Source organism: Ochotona curzoniae, unplaced genomic scaffold, assembly GCF_017591425.1.
Source record: "Ochotona curzoniae isolate NIBS_2020 unplaced genomic scaffold, NIBS_Ocur_1.0 scaffold_4812, whole genome shotgun sequence".
Taxonomy (NCBI): domain Eukaryota; kingdom Metazoa; phylum Chordata; class Mammalia; order Lagomorpha; family Ochotonidae; genus Ochotona; species Ochotona curzoniae.
In genome coordinates, this window is record NW_024467124.1 from 375,686 (window position 1) to 392,504 (window position 16,819).

Below are 16,819 nucleotides of genomic sequence, written 5' to 3' on the forward strand. Positions count from 1 at the left end.
GTCTGCATGTCTGAATATACCAATCTCCACTATGCTTCCATTATATCCCCTAAATTACAGAACCAGTGAGCACAGTCCACATCGGGGTGAAAATAATACATTTTTGTCAACATTAAGTTAACAAGACATGCTACTAAAATAAAAATGCATCACAAGAGTGGTGAAAACAGGAATCAAAAACCTTCATGTAGAAATAGATGCCAGTGCATGGAGGAATTAAAATGAGTAACTAAAACCTCATTATTCATGATATGTAGTAAAACACTGTTGACATAGACATTTACAGTCTCAAGTGTTTACAAGCAAACCATCTGTTATGGATGATCAACTAATGAATCACAAGAATATATTGAGAGAGATACATATAACTAGTAAGTGCAAAAAGATAAGATTCACCGCAAAAAATAATTAGATTTGACTCTACAAAAATGCATATTGAAACAAGCAAGAGCCATTCCATAAGGAGATGAGCAGAACAACCCCTAGCCATGTCAGCATCGAGGTTTTTGACGGAAGTTACAGTAGAGCAAGCATGTGGCATGTGACTTATTGGGTTTGGCTCATTTCTCTTGGCATAATGGTCTCCAATTCTGCCCATCTGGCCAAAAAAGATTGTATTTCATTCTTTTTAATAGTTGAGTAGTACTCCATGGAATAGATGAACCACAGTTTCTTTATCCAGTCCTCTGTCAATGGATATCTAGGTTGTTTCCAAGTTTATGTGATTGTTGATTGTGCTGCAGTGAATACAGGGGTGCAAGCTGCTTTCTCATGTATCAGTTTCTTTGGATACGTTCCCAGGAATGCCATTGCTGGGTCCTATGGTAGGTGAATTTTCAGTTGTCTTAGTATTCTCCATTCTGACTTCCACAGTGGCTGCACCAGCCTGCAATCCCACCAGCAATGGAGTAGGGTTCCTTTTTCTCCCTGCAACCTTGCCAACAGGTGTTGTTGGTAGTTTTCTGTATGTGGTCAATTCTTTCTGGTGTTAAATGGAATCTCAGTGTTGTTTTTATTTGAATTTCCCTTATTGCCAGAGAGTTTGAGCATTTTTTCCATGTGTCTCTCAGTCATTTGGATTTGTTCCTTTGAAAAGTACCCATTTCCTGTGCCAATTTCTTGATTGATTTGTTTTGATGTTAGATCAGGACTCTGGTGGGATTAAAAAAGCAAGCAAAACAAAACAAAATAAAAAATGGCCTGAGGAGGAGACTACAGGCATAGACCCAGGCAAGCCAAATTTTTGATTCATTGATTTTTATGTATTGTTCATTTGATCTCTGTTTGTTTTATTTCTTCTCTTGATTGTGAACATCTACCTTAGCTTTTTCTCACCCCCATGGCATCTCTCTTCCTCTAGTGGCCTCTAGGGAATGTCAGACATGTCTCTTTTTCCATCTCTCTGCTCATCTGGTTCCTGTCACTAAGCTTTCTTCACAGTCAGCTATAGCAGCCTTTCATGATCAGTCATCTTGGATCTCTCCTGTAAGCTTTTCATAAGCCTAGACATGATATGGCATTGTGCTTGTAACAAGCAGGGGGAAATTAAAGAAAAGGAGGCAGTAGAATTAGTTCTTATCCTATCCCTGTGTTGCGTGGCTCAACACAGTTGGTAACCACATGCTGGGACTGTATGACAGGGCACTTCTGACCTGGAAACACACAAGAACACTGGTTCAATATCCCTGATATGAAAATATGAGGTATAAAACTTACCAGGAACCAACCTGTTGCTTAGGAAGTTTTAGATTTTTTTAAACACTTGTGGTTGTGGGATTTGGGATTAATGTTACTGAACCAGAGTAAGCTCTTTTTTGTATGGAGAATCCAGGAGAAAGATTATGGTAGTGTAGGAAGGAGCTTCTGTGTTGACCACGCTTGGGAATACTTCTCAGGCCCCCTTACCCTCTGTCCTCACAGAGCATACCATGGCCTTCTTATGTGTGAGTTTTTTAAATGACTCCTCCCCTCATATTTCTACAGCTTGATGACTGCTTTGAATTCTTGCTCTGTGTGGGCAAGAACCTGGAATAAAAATGAACACATAGGCCCATCACAGGTTGACTGTCCAGGAGAGGTAGACCCCCAAATCACAGTCTTTTTGCCAAATTAATGTATTATATGACATCCAAATAAGGAGACAGAATTAGCTCTCTGACTCCCCAGTTTCCATATGAAACATGATGAAGGGAAGCAAGCATGGACATCAGTGATGGGAGTTGATGGGTCAGCCAACGAAGACAGTTTCTGGTCTTTTTCATCAAGCACAGCTCAACTACATGCCTCTTCACACACTGCATGGTCAAAAAATAGACTATGTTGGCTCAAAACAGCGTAGATTCTCAAGTCAACACTGATGGATTTTAATGGGCTTGTTAGTTTTAACAAAGCTTGCTGTTATTCTGCCAGGTAAGCTGAAAGATTTCAGTGAGGTCCTAACCTCTTAACCCTTCCAGATCAAGTTTTAGTTCTCTTGGCTTTTGATCATTCTTCAGTCTTGAGTAGGGACAGTTGGACAAACTGCCCCATTGTTGGTGTGAATCATGAGCCTGCCTACCAGTCAGTGGAAATACTGCTAAGCACTTGATTCTTTCAGTTAAATTCTGTGTCCTCAGGACTTTAATTCCATGCTTTGTTGTTTTAGGATTGCATAGGATGGGTTGTAAGATTAAATGTACAACACAGAATTTCTGAATGTAATTAAACCAATACAATAATCCCTGAAAAACTGATCTTATGCCCTGTGAGAGCCATTAAAACAATCCCAAGACCTGGTTACTTCCTAGGGGAATTGAAATACCTGGGACTTTTCTGGATTATTATCTAATGTGCTTAAAATAAATTATCTACCGAAGCATATATATTAATACAGGTGCACCAAGAGAAATTGGCTTCAATGGACACAATGCTTGGCCCCAAGAGGGTATAATGGAGGACAATGCCATTTTCTGCCACACTCAGTTTGCACTTGCTGAACTGTGATAGCTGGAGTATATCATATCCAGTGTGACAGATGATTTTTATCATTTTGTGTGTGTGGTACCAAAGTCTCCCACTAGCATAAACGGTTTTTCTTCCATGTGTGGAGAGGAAACCATCTGCCTAAGACGCAGGTACATAGGCAGTTTTGGGTATATCAAGTTTAGGGGATGACCCAATGGAAGTCTCACTAAAGCAGTGGACAGAGCAAGGGGATATTCACTAGTCTGAGCTGCAAATACTTCACATATACCAGCTGTCAGTTCATTCACATGTTCAAGGCTGCATCTTGAACCCCTTAACAAATGCATATCCATCAAGGTCACACAAGAATCGATTCCTGAAGAAATGTAAAAATTGAGGCGCTCATGGACTAGTTACAGATTAAAATAACTTTCATTAATATTGGGTTGAAGATGAGTAGTCCAAGTTAGTGACAAACTTCTGAATTACAAGATCTTTTTAATATATATGTATTTTTATTAATTACATTGCATTATGTGACACAGTTTCATAGGCTCTGGGATTCCCCCAACCCTCCCTAAATCACAAGATTTTAAAGACTTTTTAATCAAGGGTATTGCATCAGTAGTTAATTTGTTTATTTCATTATGTCTTCTACATTATTGTCTAGTAAAGAAAGAGGGGCTGAGAATCTTCCTCTAAGAGATTACTTCCTGTGTTGAGACCTGCAGGGACATCAGTGGAAACTTCAGTGGACCCTGGTTTTCTGCACTATAAGTCACTGGTGATGGGGGGGAGTCAAAGTGAATAAAAAAGTGGGGGCCCACTTTGGTCAACATTATGTCCCAGTATAAACCTGCCTATTGCAGGCAGGTTGGCATGGAGAACCAGGTAAAAGCAGAAACAGATATGACCAGAGGATCGCGATGGTCATGTACTGGAATAGGACATTTGATGGCAAACTGAACGTCTAGGAAGACTGTCAGCTTTGATCAAGGCACAGGAAATTGCATTACCTTCATGCACGAAAGTGAAAAATTGCAATAAAAGTCCATCATAGGGGACAACAAAAAATATTTACATTTATGCTTTTATTTATACTTGATTTTTTATTTATACTTTTATTTCCTGAAATACAGCTTTGAGGTTTACAAAGAAAGAAGATTCATGAGGTAGTGCACAAATTAACATAATCCTGTAGATTGGGACGGATATGTCAACAGTCCAAAAAGTAAGATATCTGGGTATTTATACATTATTTACCTTGTTTTCCTTAGAAAAGTTGCTTAATGTCACCTACAGGTTACACAGTCCAAGCTTGGGCATGATGAAGTCCACACATGAAAGTAGATTTAGGAGGACTTGTATAAATGTATGATAAATCCAAGAGTGACAGAAGAAAATGTTTAGTTAAAAAACAACATCAACAACTTAAAGGCACAAAATGGATGCTACTTAGCTTCAGCTTGTTTTCTGAAAAGCAACCTGAGGATGCATTATAGGTTCACAAGAAGACTGAAGAGAGTCAAGAGTGGTGTGTATTATTGGTCTATCAATAATGAGCTTGGCCTGAGCACACAGCTGGCCTACTTGGAGCTTCTCACAGGGATGGGCTGTTGACTTCATTCCCTTGAGGATACAGCCTCATGTTTCCTTGGCATGTTTACCCTTCCAGGTCCTCAGCAGCACTTTGTCCCTTGGAGTCAGCAGATGAAGACACACAGCAATGGTAAATTCTTGGGAAGGACAAGTTTGGGACTACCACGGTAATGCCCAAGCTTCGCCTGTGCCCAGGGAGATCTAGTTCTGGAACCCACCATCTGCACTCCCCAGATCAAGCATACTCTAAAGAGGGTGAGAATTTGGTGCATCAGTTAAGATGCTGGCTGGAATGCCTGCTTCACTTTATTAGGGTTTAGGTCCTGATGCTTCACCCAATTTTAGCTTCCTGTAATGCAGGCATTGGGCTCAAGTCCAATGGTCTTAGTCACCAACGTGGGAGACCATGATTGAATTCTTGGTTTCAGACCAGCTCTGTCTTGACCATTATGGTTTATCTTTGGAGGCAAGGGGAGGGGAGTGAATGAGCATTTTGGGAGTTCTGTCTCTGTTTCTTGGCCTCTCAGACAAAGAAGTGAAAGAAACAGGGTTGGAAGCATACAATGAGATTTCTGAGTAGCATCTTGCAGAGGGCTGGACCAGACGCCTTGAGGCCGGTTGGAGCAGGGAGCAACTCTCCCAGGAGTGCAACTGAAGGACACTTATTGCAAGCCAAATTAGTCTCCTGACAAATCTGCATATCTGGCCCTAGATGGGATTCATGTTTCTCATGGTAACAGTGTCTCCCTGGTCAGCCCCACACTCCAGAAATCTCCAAAGATAATTAGAAAGCAGAGTGTCTCTATCACCATCCACTTGCATAAGGAGTGGCAACCCCAAGATGCAGTAGCACACAGTCAGTCACTGGGGACAAGGCTAAAGAGGACAGCAGAGCTTGTAGAGTTGCCAGAATCCTGGCTGAAGAACCTCTGGCAGATTTCATCCCCCACAGCCCCGGATCCCACTGTGCCCGGCAGCTAAACACAGAGAAACAATTTCTAGCATCGAGAGGTCCCCTCCCACATCAGAAAGGACCAGACCCAGTTCTCCACACACTGGATTCTTCTGCAGAACCCACACCCTGCTAGGTTCAACACTCATTTCACACTGCATCCTTCATTGTCATTGATGAGACCATTCAGTTGAATAGAGCATATGTGACATTGCTTAACAGCATTGAACAAGAGCTTGTCTGACACACCTCACTTTGGCCTTGTGACTGCTCACATGCAATTGGCTCATGCTGGGCAATTCTGGCACTAAACTAGGTTGCAGCACCAGCCTTATTGCTCCCCTACCCTGTGATATCCCCCAACCTGACTAGGCTCATCTTACCCCTCTGTCACTTCTCTTATTGGTTGTGATTATAAGATCTTCCAAGCCGATTCTGGGTCTCAGGTCAAAGCCAGCACAGGACCCGGACCCTTAACTGAATCCCCAGGGGCTGAGGTCATCAAATCCAGATAACACCCTTTTCCCCGAATTACTGAAACCAAGATGGGGAGCAAAGGAAAGCTGGGATCCAGAGGAGAGAGGGGCTTACTGTCCAGGAGGACAACAACACACCAAAGCTACCTGGAGGCTGAGGGAGATCTCCCTTTCTGTGGCACAATGCTGGCCTTGTCACTTTTTGATACCTGTCCAGTTGGGGTGTCTAGGGCGCTCATAGGAGTGCTGTCTCCAAAGTATGAGGGTAAGGAGTCTATACCAAGTCAACTGCTCCTTTCCTAACTTACTGAGACTATGGTGGGGGGCCAAGTGTAGCCTTGAAGAGGGATGTATGAAGGAGGAAGAGAAAAACAGGCCACCCCTTCTCTGAGAGGAAGGAATCCCATTGAGGCCCATCACCATCCCATGGGAGGCTGAGATAACCTTTCTTCCTGGGAGAGCTGTCTGGGGCTTCTCAACACTCAACACCTTTAGGAGGAGGCCCATGTCTCTCCTGTAAATGCCGCCTGGAAAGGGTCTGATCTGGCCTCGTACAGCCCTGACATAGCACCATGCATGTTGGAATGATCTATGCAGAATAAGATGGCGTCAGGTTGCCTGCCCAGTGCCCAAAGTGAGTCAACATAGGGGTTGCTGGGGTTAGAATCAGCCCTCCAGTAGGAACTATGCCAAGAGGTCAGAGGTAAGACTAAGGAAGAGTCGCACCCATGCACTTTTTCCTATACGGCCAGAGAGCAGCATGACCCCAGGGCCAGCCCCTCTGATCCTCAGTGGAGGCCTGAGAGCAGTCATGAGAAGGGAGGATCAAAAGGCAGAGGAAGCGAAAAATGAGCACTGCTCTGCCCAGAGAAACTGCACGCTCGACCTGGGGGCACCCAGGGGACTGCTCTTCATTCCTGGGAAGTCTTGATTCTGTTGGGAAATGGCTACGGCTCCTGAGAAGCCCACAAAGAGGACACGAGGGCTCTGCTCAGAGTTGGATCTTCTGCAGGATCTTGGGGTGTGTCCTGCCAGAGCATTGGCATAATCAGGCACTTGCATAGGGCACAGTTCCCTGTTGAGTCAACCCCAGGCTCAGGAGTAGAATAGCTAGGGGAGAAGGGTCCAACCACCTAGGTTTGCAAAGACAGTCTATTGACTATCAAACTCAGCTAACGAAGTGCCTCCTTTACAGATGGGTGGTGGGGGCCTCACCCATGCTGGAGCCATTGCCCCACATGTCATCAGATTCCAATGCTGGACTGTCTTGATGGGTTGCTCTTACCTCCTAAACTGCTTTGCATTGCTATTGAGGGAGAGATGGCACTGCATGTCCAAGGATGCTAAGGTCCCGGGAACCAGACACAGACCTTGATGATGGGCCAGAGCCCAGGGCCACTGCAGCACCACTGCAGCTGCTCCTTCTTTCTCCCCAGCTGTGGCAGATGTGGCAGAGCTCCTGTCCTTGTCCACCTCCAGTCTGCTTGGCCTCACTGCTTGCCACACCCGTGTGCCACACACAAATGTCATGCCTCCAATCCTGCCTCTCTCCTTCTACCCCAACACTGTTACATTTTAGGGTGGGAACAGCACACACACACACACACCCTAAGCCTCCTCTCCACAGCCTTTTCCTGCTGGTCTTTCCCTCCATGCATGGCCAGGCCCACGGTGGTGGTTCTGCCTTCACATGGAGTTGTAGTCCCTCCTGTTGCAGGTCTCCCCCAAGACCAGCCTTGTAACACTCTATATCCAGCCTCCCCCTGCAGAGAGGAACCTTAGAATCCCTTAAGTGTGATCCCCTTCCTTTACTTTCCTTCCTCACTCCTCCTGCAGGCCTTTCTGCCACTATCAGTGCCAACCTATCCCTCCTCCACCAGTCATTTCTTCTACCACAGCCAATGCATCTATATGCTTCAATTCTGAGCCTTCTTTAGACCCTAAGGTCGCAGGCAATGATTGGATCCCACCTCCTCCTTATGCTGTCATTTTAAACTTTCTCTTTGCTCCAGTGGGAATCCCATTTCCCCACCCCCACAGCAGAGTGGTTTGATCCACTCTGCCAACACACCAATCCCTACCAGCCCACTTGGGCCAAGGTTTCCCCAAACCGCCCCAATTTTTGCCCATTCCTTTAGTCTGAAACTGTTCTGTCCAGACTGGGGACTCTTAAGGCAGCAACACTGAGGCTGTCTCCCTAAAGCCTCATTGTCTGTTATTCCAATAAAGGCTCCTGCAGCCTCCTCTGCCCATGCAGGCAGCGTGTCCGCAACCTCACTGCCTTAGCTGGCATGAACAACACCAGGGTGTGGCATTACTACTCCCTGTGTCTCCACAGACAACTATAGATCATTTTCCATGGTGCTTCCTGGTGCTAGAATTCATCACTCAGTGGCAGCATTGCCTCAGCACAAATCTGCTTGCATAGTGTGCCATGGACCAACACACACTTCCAGCCATCCCTTTAATACAGGAATTTCACTGAGCCCACATGCGGTATGCATAGTGACTGCTGTATTTTGTGGATGCCAGAGGCCCCAGCACCAGCCTAGTCCACCCTGCTTCTCCTCAGCGTCATGCTGGCACCATGAGTGAGTTTGACATGTGCATGGCTTGCATTTGTTATGCCACACAAAGCATGACCAGCTTTCCTTACGAGGACAGCCAGTGCTTCTGGCCTACCAGGGTGTTGTCCAGGGTCTCAGAATGACTGGGAACAGTAGTACTTATTTTGCTGGCAACTCTCACTCCAGAGCCATTAGTGGCTATGGAACTAATTCAACCTTTTTTTTTCATTGAGAATTTTTGGATTTGCATGTCCACCCAATGCACCACTTCTAGTATAATAAACTTAGGAACACAGCATTGGCTGTTGTAACAGGGATCCAGGACTGGCTTTGTGTTTGATTCCCATTTAGTGCTCACCACATTCAAGGCACCTATAAGTACAATTGACTTATGCTGCCCCAATAGGTCCCGCTAGGAGAGAGGCGGATGCCACATGCACCTGTAGATCTTTGTGCTTCTGCTTGCCGCAGGTGTATCTGAGGCACACCTGGACAGCAAAACCCACACAAAGGGGATGTATGCCCTTGGCCAAGGAACAAGCATTAAGAGGTCAGTCTCCACATTGCATCCCAGTGTGGGGCTTACCTGAACATACCATAGCCATCACAGTTGCAATATCAGCACTGTCCCTGTGTTTGTAAACACAGCCAAGGTTCAATACTTTATAGTCATTTGCTCAGGACTCGGGTGATCCTGTGGACATGGATGGGGCCACACCCATGATGTAGAACCTGTGTCCCTGCTTCCTAACAATGCATCTGAAGCACAAATGGTTAGAAAATGCTTCTACTTTTAGAGGAGCCACCACTGTGGCCAAGAAACCTGTGTTGGAAGACCTGACTCCATTCACCTCCCATTCCAGAACCTGGAACTCTCTTGGCAACAACACAACCACTGCGACTACAAACACCAGCACTGAGTATGGACATACATTTGGGTCCACTTTCATGCCTTCTCTAAGCACAGGAGGGAATGTAATCTTTCCCTTGAAGAGAGGCCCAGGTTTTCATCTTTCCATCAGTACCAGTGGGGCCCATCTGGCCAGATCACAGGTAGCACTACAGTGGACCCCACTACACATGTTGTGATGGAAAATCCTTGCAGTCTCAAACAGCAGCATGAACCCAGAAGAGGCTGGTGTGGGAAGTACCAGGCATTTCTAGGGGAAAGCACCAACCTTCCTTTAGCTAAGAACATCAGGGGTCCACTCAGCCACGGGCCTCTTTTCCTTAGAACTGAAGCAGCAGTATTCATAAAGGGAAGTTGTCTTTGAAGGCTCCTGGGTCTGTGCTATGGACTTATTCAACAGCCCCCGAGGCACCTCTTCATCTGCCCTGGGTTACCTAGGAACTACCCACACAGTCTTTCTCCTCCAATGGATCTCAACAACAAGGTGCAAATGAACTCTCCCAGATGGTGCCCTATGAGTGGACATCACTGAGCAGGGACTCAGGTCATGGAAGCAAAAAAGAGGTGCAAGATCACACTGATATCAACCTGTGTTGTTTGCATATTTACATATGGGTTGCAAGTATGTGCTGGAGGGTCTGGGGAAGACAAACTCACCCCATGGAGAGGAGATGCTGACCTGGGGGTCCCTAGCCCCTGCAGGTGTCTAGGGTGGCCCATCTGGCCACAGCTCTGTGTTGGTTTACTACAGGTGTGGCACTGGCAGTGTGGCTCCCTGGTGTTCTCAAGCACTCTTTCCTTGCCCTTCCCTCTTGCCTATGGTGGCCCATGGCTTTCCCAGATGGTGATGCAAATGAAAACCTGTGCACGGTCCTTGGCCTCTGCTCTGCATCTTTGCTCCTCAATTCCACGGTGGTGGAATACTTGACAGGGTGAGTTGTGAGGAGCTGGGCCAGACTCTGTGCCAACAACATTCTTTCACAAGGAACAGGATGCACAAGTTCTGTACCACACACCTGCACCTGCTGACTTCAAGGACCAAGGACTCTGTGGTTTCAGTGGCAGAGATGACAAGCCATGAGGACGGGAGCCCTTAAGCCTTTTTCTTCCAAGCTTCTCTTCCAGTCCTGTAACCACCGCTGAGGTCACATCCGCTTGATGTGTGTTGGATTGTCATGTCCAAAAAAGTCTGAACATCTTTGAGTCTGTGTGATTTTCTCCACCAGACATCCTCACACCTCCTGCTTCTTAGATGGTGGACATGATACACAGCTATCTGCGCCTAGAGGAACCAAGAAAGGGACAGTCTTTGCTTAGTTTGCGATCAGTAAAAATGGAAGTTTCTAAATTACAGCTATGACATTTTAAGACAGATGTGATTTACCAATCTTTTGATCCTCTCAGGAAGCTGCTGTTGGATTGCCACATGTCACATGATACCAATTTTAATACTTCAGCTTTGGACTGTATTTTAGATGAACTTCTATAGCAAGTCCCCAAGTCTAGAGACTGTCTAAAGTAGTCATCGGTAACTGGTAAAAGTTTAGACTCATAAATTGGAAGCCATACTGCCCCACCTTATGTAATACAGTCTGCCTGCATGTGGATCAAATAGTCCCTTCCCAAGGTTGCACTCCTCATCTGGCAACCAGCCCTTTGCCCAGGCTCCTACAAGCCTGGCAATGGGGAGGAGTGTCCTTTCTGTCCCCAGGGACACAAAGAAGTGCAGAACCACCTCTCTCCCACCTTTCCCCTCTCTGAGTATGTTTTTTGTGATTTCCTCACCTTTTAAATAAACTTGACAGAAAAAAAAAAACTGTCAAGACACATGATAAGATACTTGGATAAATAAGCCCAAAGGTCAATGAGAGTGTTGGGATTTGAACTCTGGTCTGCCAATAGGAATCACTGCAGTATAAAGACAAGGGCTTTCAAATCAGACTGCGTGCCCCCTGAGGACTTCGTCTGTACCAGATAACTTTTTATATCATAAACATCATAAGCTTTTTATAACTTTTAATATCATAAACAATTACATTTTAATCTGAAGTCTTATTAGAAATCAGGAAATCAGTTTGTGGAATCCTGGACTGATTCAGAAATAAGCAAAAATGATTTCTGAGGGTGTTGTATAAACATGTCTAGTGTATCTTTATAGATGGAATAAACTTAAAGATGCACTTATTGGAAAATTAAGCCAGAACAAATTGTCTTAATTTTTTCTCTTCTTCAAAATTTACCTTGTCTATTAAACTTAATATTATCATGCCATTAAAAATTTACTTTAAAAAATTTATTTATTTAAAGTAAATAAATTTATTTAATAAAGAATGAATTTTAGGTGTGAATAAAGCAAGTTGCATCATTTAGAGCCACAAACTTCAATATAGTTCGTGCCAGCAAATGCCAAGATTCCAGGTCTTTATTGCACACACCTGTCTGATGGAATCCCATTGTTTTCAGACTGTCACAGCCCAGACATCTCACTGCTCTCTGCATGCAGGTACCAAAATACATCCCTCTCATTCTGTTCTTCGATGTCTGTTCAGTGCGGGGTGTAGTAACGGCCTTCAGGGAGGAATCCCCTGCATTCCCCAAGGCTGGAGTATTACAATAACTTACAGAGTTAAGATGGAGATCAAAATCATCTTCATATTGTAGGTGAGGAGGGTTTAAAATTCCACTTTGAATGACAGCCAAATCATCCCCAATTCCAGAAGTGCTGATGTTTGTCAAGTAGTCGTCACGCACAGGACTGCAGAGGCCAAAGGACCTCACACACAGTTTCAAACAAGAGACCAGTCTGAGGGGTATTGAGCAACCCTAGGAAATTCTTCCCAAAGCTTTCCTAACAAGTCACATGCTCACCCTGGAGCGGGGGGACTCAGGCCAGGTTCACAGCTGAATGGCCTTAAGGAGACAGGTGAGGAAGACAAGGACAGAGGAAGAGTAACCCAACTTTCCATTCTCTGTCCACACACCTCACATTTAAACAGGAAAACATTAGAAAGTACTGTGGCCTTATTTGCCCTTTATTTGCTAGCGGCCACTCAGTAGCCTGGGACACAGACCCTTCTTCACACCCTCAGAGGAAGGATGGAGACCTGCGGGCTTCAGGATTTTTTTTTTTACCAGGAGACCCTGCCCTAATGACGTCAGCCAACTGGTACCTGTGGCCCTGTCCCAGATTTCTCACTGAGCTCCCTGGATTGGTTCTGAACACATGATAGGAGCCAGGAAAGGATTCAGGAATTGGTATATAAAAGAGTTTGGTACATAAAGAGTGGGGAAACATTAGGTCTGGGGACAAGAAGTGGCTCCACTGAACACTGGTACACCACTGTTAATGGACATGATTTTTTTTTTTCTATGCATCTGTATGTTGGTGGTAAAGTTTATGTATACAGACTTTCTGGTTTACTCACATCCCATTTTGATGGCCAACTTTGTTACCCCCCAAAAAACCTCACATGCCAAAGCAACACCAAGAGTTGTTAGAAGGTGTTCCTGGTGCCCAAGGACTCTATTGACTAGGAGAGGACGAAGGGGGGCTGTTCCACATGAGCTGAACATGGTTCTGAGGATGAGGACTGAATCCCACTCCCAACTCATGGGTGTCCACTTCTTACATAACCACCTTGAGCTACTCTCTAGAGAGCGACCTGTCTGGTGTGAAGTCCACATAGCAAGTGGCAAGCCTCAAGAGTGTAGAAGTTTTTGCTCTTTATCATTCCCAATTTCAGGCTTAAGCTCCTTTGAAATACATTTCCAATGTGCCTCACAGCAGTCTGCAGCAGATGCGATGGCAAAGGAGAGCTAGAGAAAGGACGTTTTATTTCAGTTCCAACTACTTTGGAGTCTCCAGTCAAGTCACCTGCTCCTACTGCGTCTTGGCCGTTTCACCCAGAAAATGGAGGAAGCTTTTGAGAGCACATTTACAGAGAGGCTACTTGGTTTCATGTGTGATGGCGTCATGTTTTTAGAATACCAAAGAGACGTCTAAGGTGTTACTGCAAAGAGTTCAGATGAGAGGCCGAAGCTCAAAGGACTGAGTTTAGGAGTACGTGATGTGGACCCAAGATGTTCAGACGCTGGTTAAGAGGGCCACCTCCAAGAAGAGTGCCTGGGTGTGACAGCTACCTCTAGTTCCTGTCCCTAGCTTCCTGCACAGTCAGACCCCCGGGAGGCAGAAATGAACTCAAAGGCTTCTGTTCCAGTCACACACGTGGGAGATGTGGGTCAAGTTCTCCCCACCCGTGCTGGGCAATTAAAGACTGACTCAATGAATGGCCTCTTTTTCTCCATCATGCTCTGTCTGTCTGACACCCTGGCTTCCAAATTGATTAATTTTGAAATACAAATTTAGATTTATCCATGACTTTTGCAATCATGTGTAGTTTTTTCACAGTCCTCACAACCCATGAATTTTGTGAAAGTCTCTTGCATTCTTGGTCTTCTAGTTAAGATCCTGTCAAAATGAATGAAAGGACCTGCACCTTAAAGTAGTTAGGACTTACCCAAGGGGACATAATGATGTTCTGGTAGATGTGGGTCAGGAACCCAGAGCTTCTAGTTCCATTCTAATGCACTTTCATTGGTTCTGAAAATGGCAAAACACACACAAATTACAACCTTTCTGTCCAATGAGGCTGGGCAAGATAGAACCTGGGGCGCTAGTTGTTAAGAGGCATCTGGGAGAACAGGAAGGTCAAGTGAGATACCCACCAGGAGCAAAAGAGGGCGCCCCAGAGCAAGGCCCTGCGGGCTGTCTAAGGCTGGCTGGCCATGGCACTTGAGTGCTGGCTGCAGGTCCCCAAACGCTGAGTGAATTCCTGTTTCCTGGCCTCTGGATGCTTCCACTCTGTTGTACAAAAGGAAGAGCAAATCAGCATGTTACCCAATATGTAATGCTATAGAAGATTTCATGCACCAGCTGAGTTACCATTAAATCACTTCAGAGCAACTCTTGTCTACCATTTGGGGTTTAGCATTACGAGTAAGAGAACATTCTCTCAGAAATATAACTGGCCTTTCACTCCAGTTTGGGAAGAAAATTGATTTCCCAAATTCCTTCTTAATTTTTGAAACCTCAAAATTTGTTATATGTTGAATGCGTTTTTCCTTTGTTAAAAAAAAATGAAAATGATACTACTATTTTTTAAAATTCGCATTTGATCTTTTGCGAAATTGCTAACAAGCAATACTTTTAACAAAATTGCACCAAGTGTTTTTTTCAAACAAACAAAACCGTATTTTCTATTATATTCTGCTCAAATGATTCCAAAAAACTGACATGTAAAGTGGCACTCAATTTCAGCTTCTGAAGAGGTTAGAAAAGAACCTTTGGTGAATGCTCCGTGTCTCCATGGTTAGTTGAGAAGGAAGTCCAAACTTGCCCAAATATATTAGAAAAGGAATCTGGGCCTGGCGGGGTGGCCAGGCGGCTAAAGTCCTGGACTTGCATGCACCCAGATCCCACATGGGTACTGGGTGCTGGTTCTAATCCCAGCAACTCAGTTTCCCATCCAGCTCCCTGATTGTGGCCTGAGAAAGCAGTTGAGGATGGCCCAAAGCCTTGAGATCCTGCACCTGTTTGGGAGATCCGAAAGAGGAAGCAGGCTCCTGGTTTCAGGTCAGCACAGCTCCTCCGGCCATTGCAGCCACTTGAGGAGTGGATCATCAGATGGAAGATCTTCCTCTCTGCCTCTCCTCCTTGTCTCTGTATATCTGTCTTTCCAATAAAAATAAATCTTTTTTTTTAAAAATGGGGAATTTATGAGCAGAGGGCCAAAAGATACTGTGCAACATATGAATTAAGTCAGAAGTAACTGTAAACAGGTTTTTAAAGACTTACCAGAAATGTAAACCTTTTTACTGATTTCTGTTATTCTTAGTCTTAAAATGTCTGCAAAGTGATGCACTGGCTACACATCAGCCTCGTGTAAGAGAAAAACACTCCAAGGAAGTGAGCCAAGGGAACAATACTCTAAGTGAATAAGGCCGTGAGGGAGAGGGTGGTCCGATCTTTCCTGGGGCGCTGATGCCTCCAGCTCCGAGGACAATGACTCGTGCTTCCCTTGTCCAGACATCAAAGGATATTTTTTTGTCTTTGGCAACCAGAGCTGGTGAAGCCACTGCTATCTGTTGACTCCAGAAAAAAAAGCCCCAAATGTTGTTTTTTCTAAATTTCTTGCAAAGGGCAAGAGAACCTGCCTGCCAGGAACCAAGCTTAATGTTGGCAGCAACCAGTCAGGCCCCCACAGCACGCACCTGCTCGGAAGCCTTTGCATCCTGGTTGGTGATGCTGGGGACCAGGTAGCCATGGAGAAAGCGCCTCCTGTCCCACTCTCCAAGAGACACACAGTAGGACGCTCCGAGGGCCTGAAGGATTTGGATAAACCCTCGCGGGGCATAGCTTTGCCCTCTGTGATCTGCGGGAGAGGACCCGCAATACCTGGCCTTGTGGCGCATCTGAAGTCCTGGGCAAGGCACCAGGAGCCTGCAAGGGCAGTGCCCAGACAGGACAACTCAGTCTGATCTGACTCCGCAGGTCCCAATGAGCCCCCAAGGAGTGGTCCACGCAGCGCCAAACGCCTGCAACCGTCTCACAGGAGGCAATGGCCGGTTTAGCTCGGGCCTCTGAAGATGTCCGTTGATGTCCGTTGATGCCCACACCGGCTCGCGCTGTCCCAGCACGCGCCTTCTCGCGGGAACGCTTCCCCCAACACGTGTTCCGCAACGACTTCCCCAGCGTTCCCTCCACCAAGGGCACGTGCCCCCGAGAGGGTAGCTCAGCAGGTTTCTCCACCAGTTCCTCATCCTGGGGCTGCATGCGCACAACCTGCTCCAGATGTCACGGTTTTCAGTGCGGAGCCTGGCCCTTCTGCCCCAGCAGACCGGCTCCCCTGCGTCCCTGGCCGGCGCCGTGCCCCAGCCCTGACTCCGGGCTCTTCCTCCAGGATCTCTCAAGGGCCCCTCCCACAAAGGTCTGGAGGTATCCTTCAAAGCAGATGCCGGTGGTGTCTGCTGGAGACTCTCAGATCTCGGACCCTAGAGAGCCTTGATGTTCCCCAGCCTCAGGCCTACATTCCCCCTTCTATCTTCAGCGCCTGAGCAGGTGATCAGGGCTACAAACCACCATCTAGCCTGTCCCTTCCCTGCTAGCAAGAGGCTGAGTTTGACCTTTTCCTGGGGGAGAAAGTGGGGTCATACAGGGAAGGAAGAGGGGGAGTGGGAGAAAAGCTCCATCCCCACGGATGACGCATCAACAGGATCCTGGAGGCTCTGGAGAGCGCACATCCTCCCAGTGCAGGTGGGGGTGGGGGATGAGAGTTGCAGGGGGAGCAGGAATCTCCATTCCAACCTCTGCAGA

The 16,819-nt window shown here is 46.0% G+C and overlaps 1 long non-coding RNA gene across 1 annotated transcript in view; it reads left to right on the top strand.

Annotated features, from left to right (window-relative positions):
* Positions 1-16,819, top strand: part of LOC121149890 — a 73,636-nt gene that overhangs the window by 16,121 nt on the left and 40,696 nt on the right. The window contains exon 2 of the long non-coding RNA XR_005882872.1: positions 4,619-4,672. This is a non-coding gene — a long non-coding RNA (uncharacterized LOC121149890). The remainder of the gene's footprint in view (positions 1-4,618; positions 4,673-16,819) is intronic.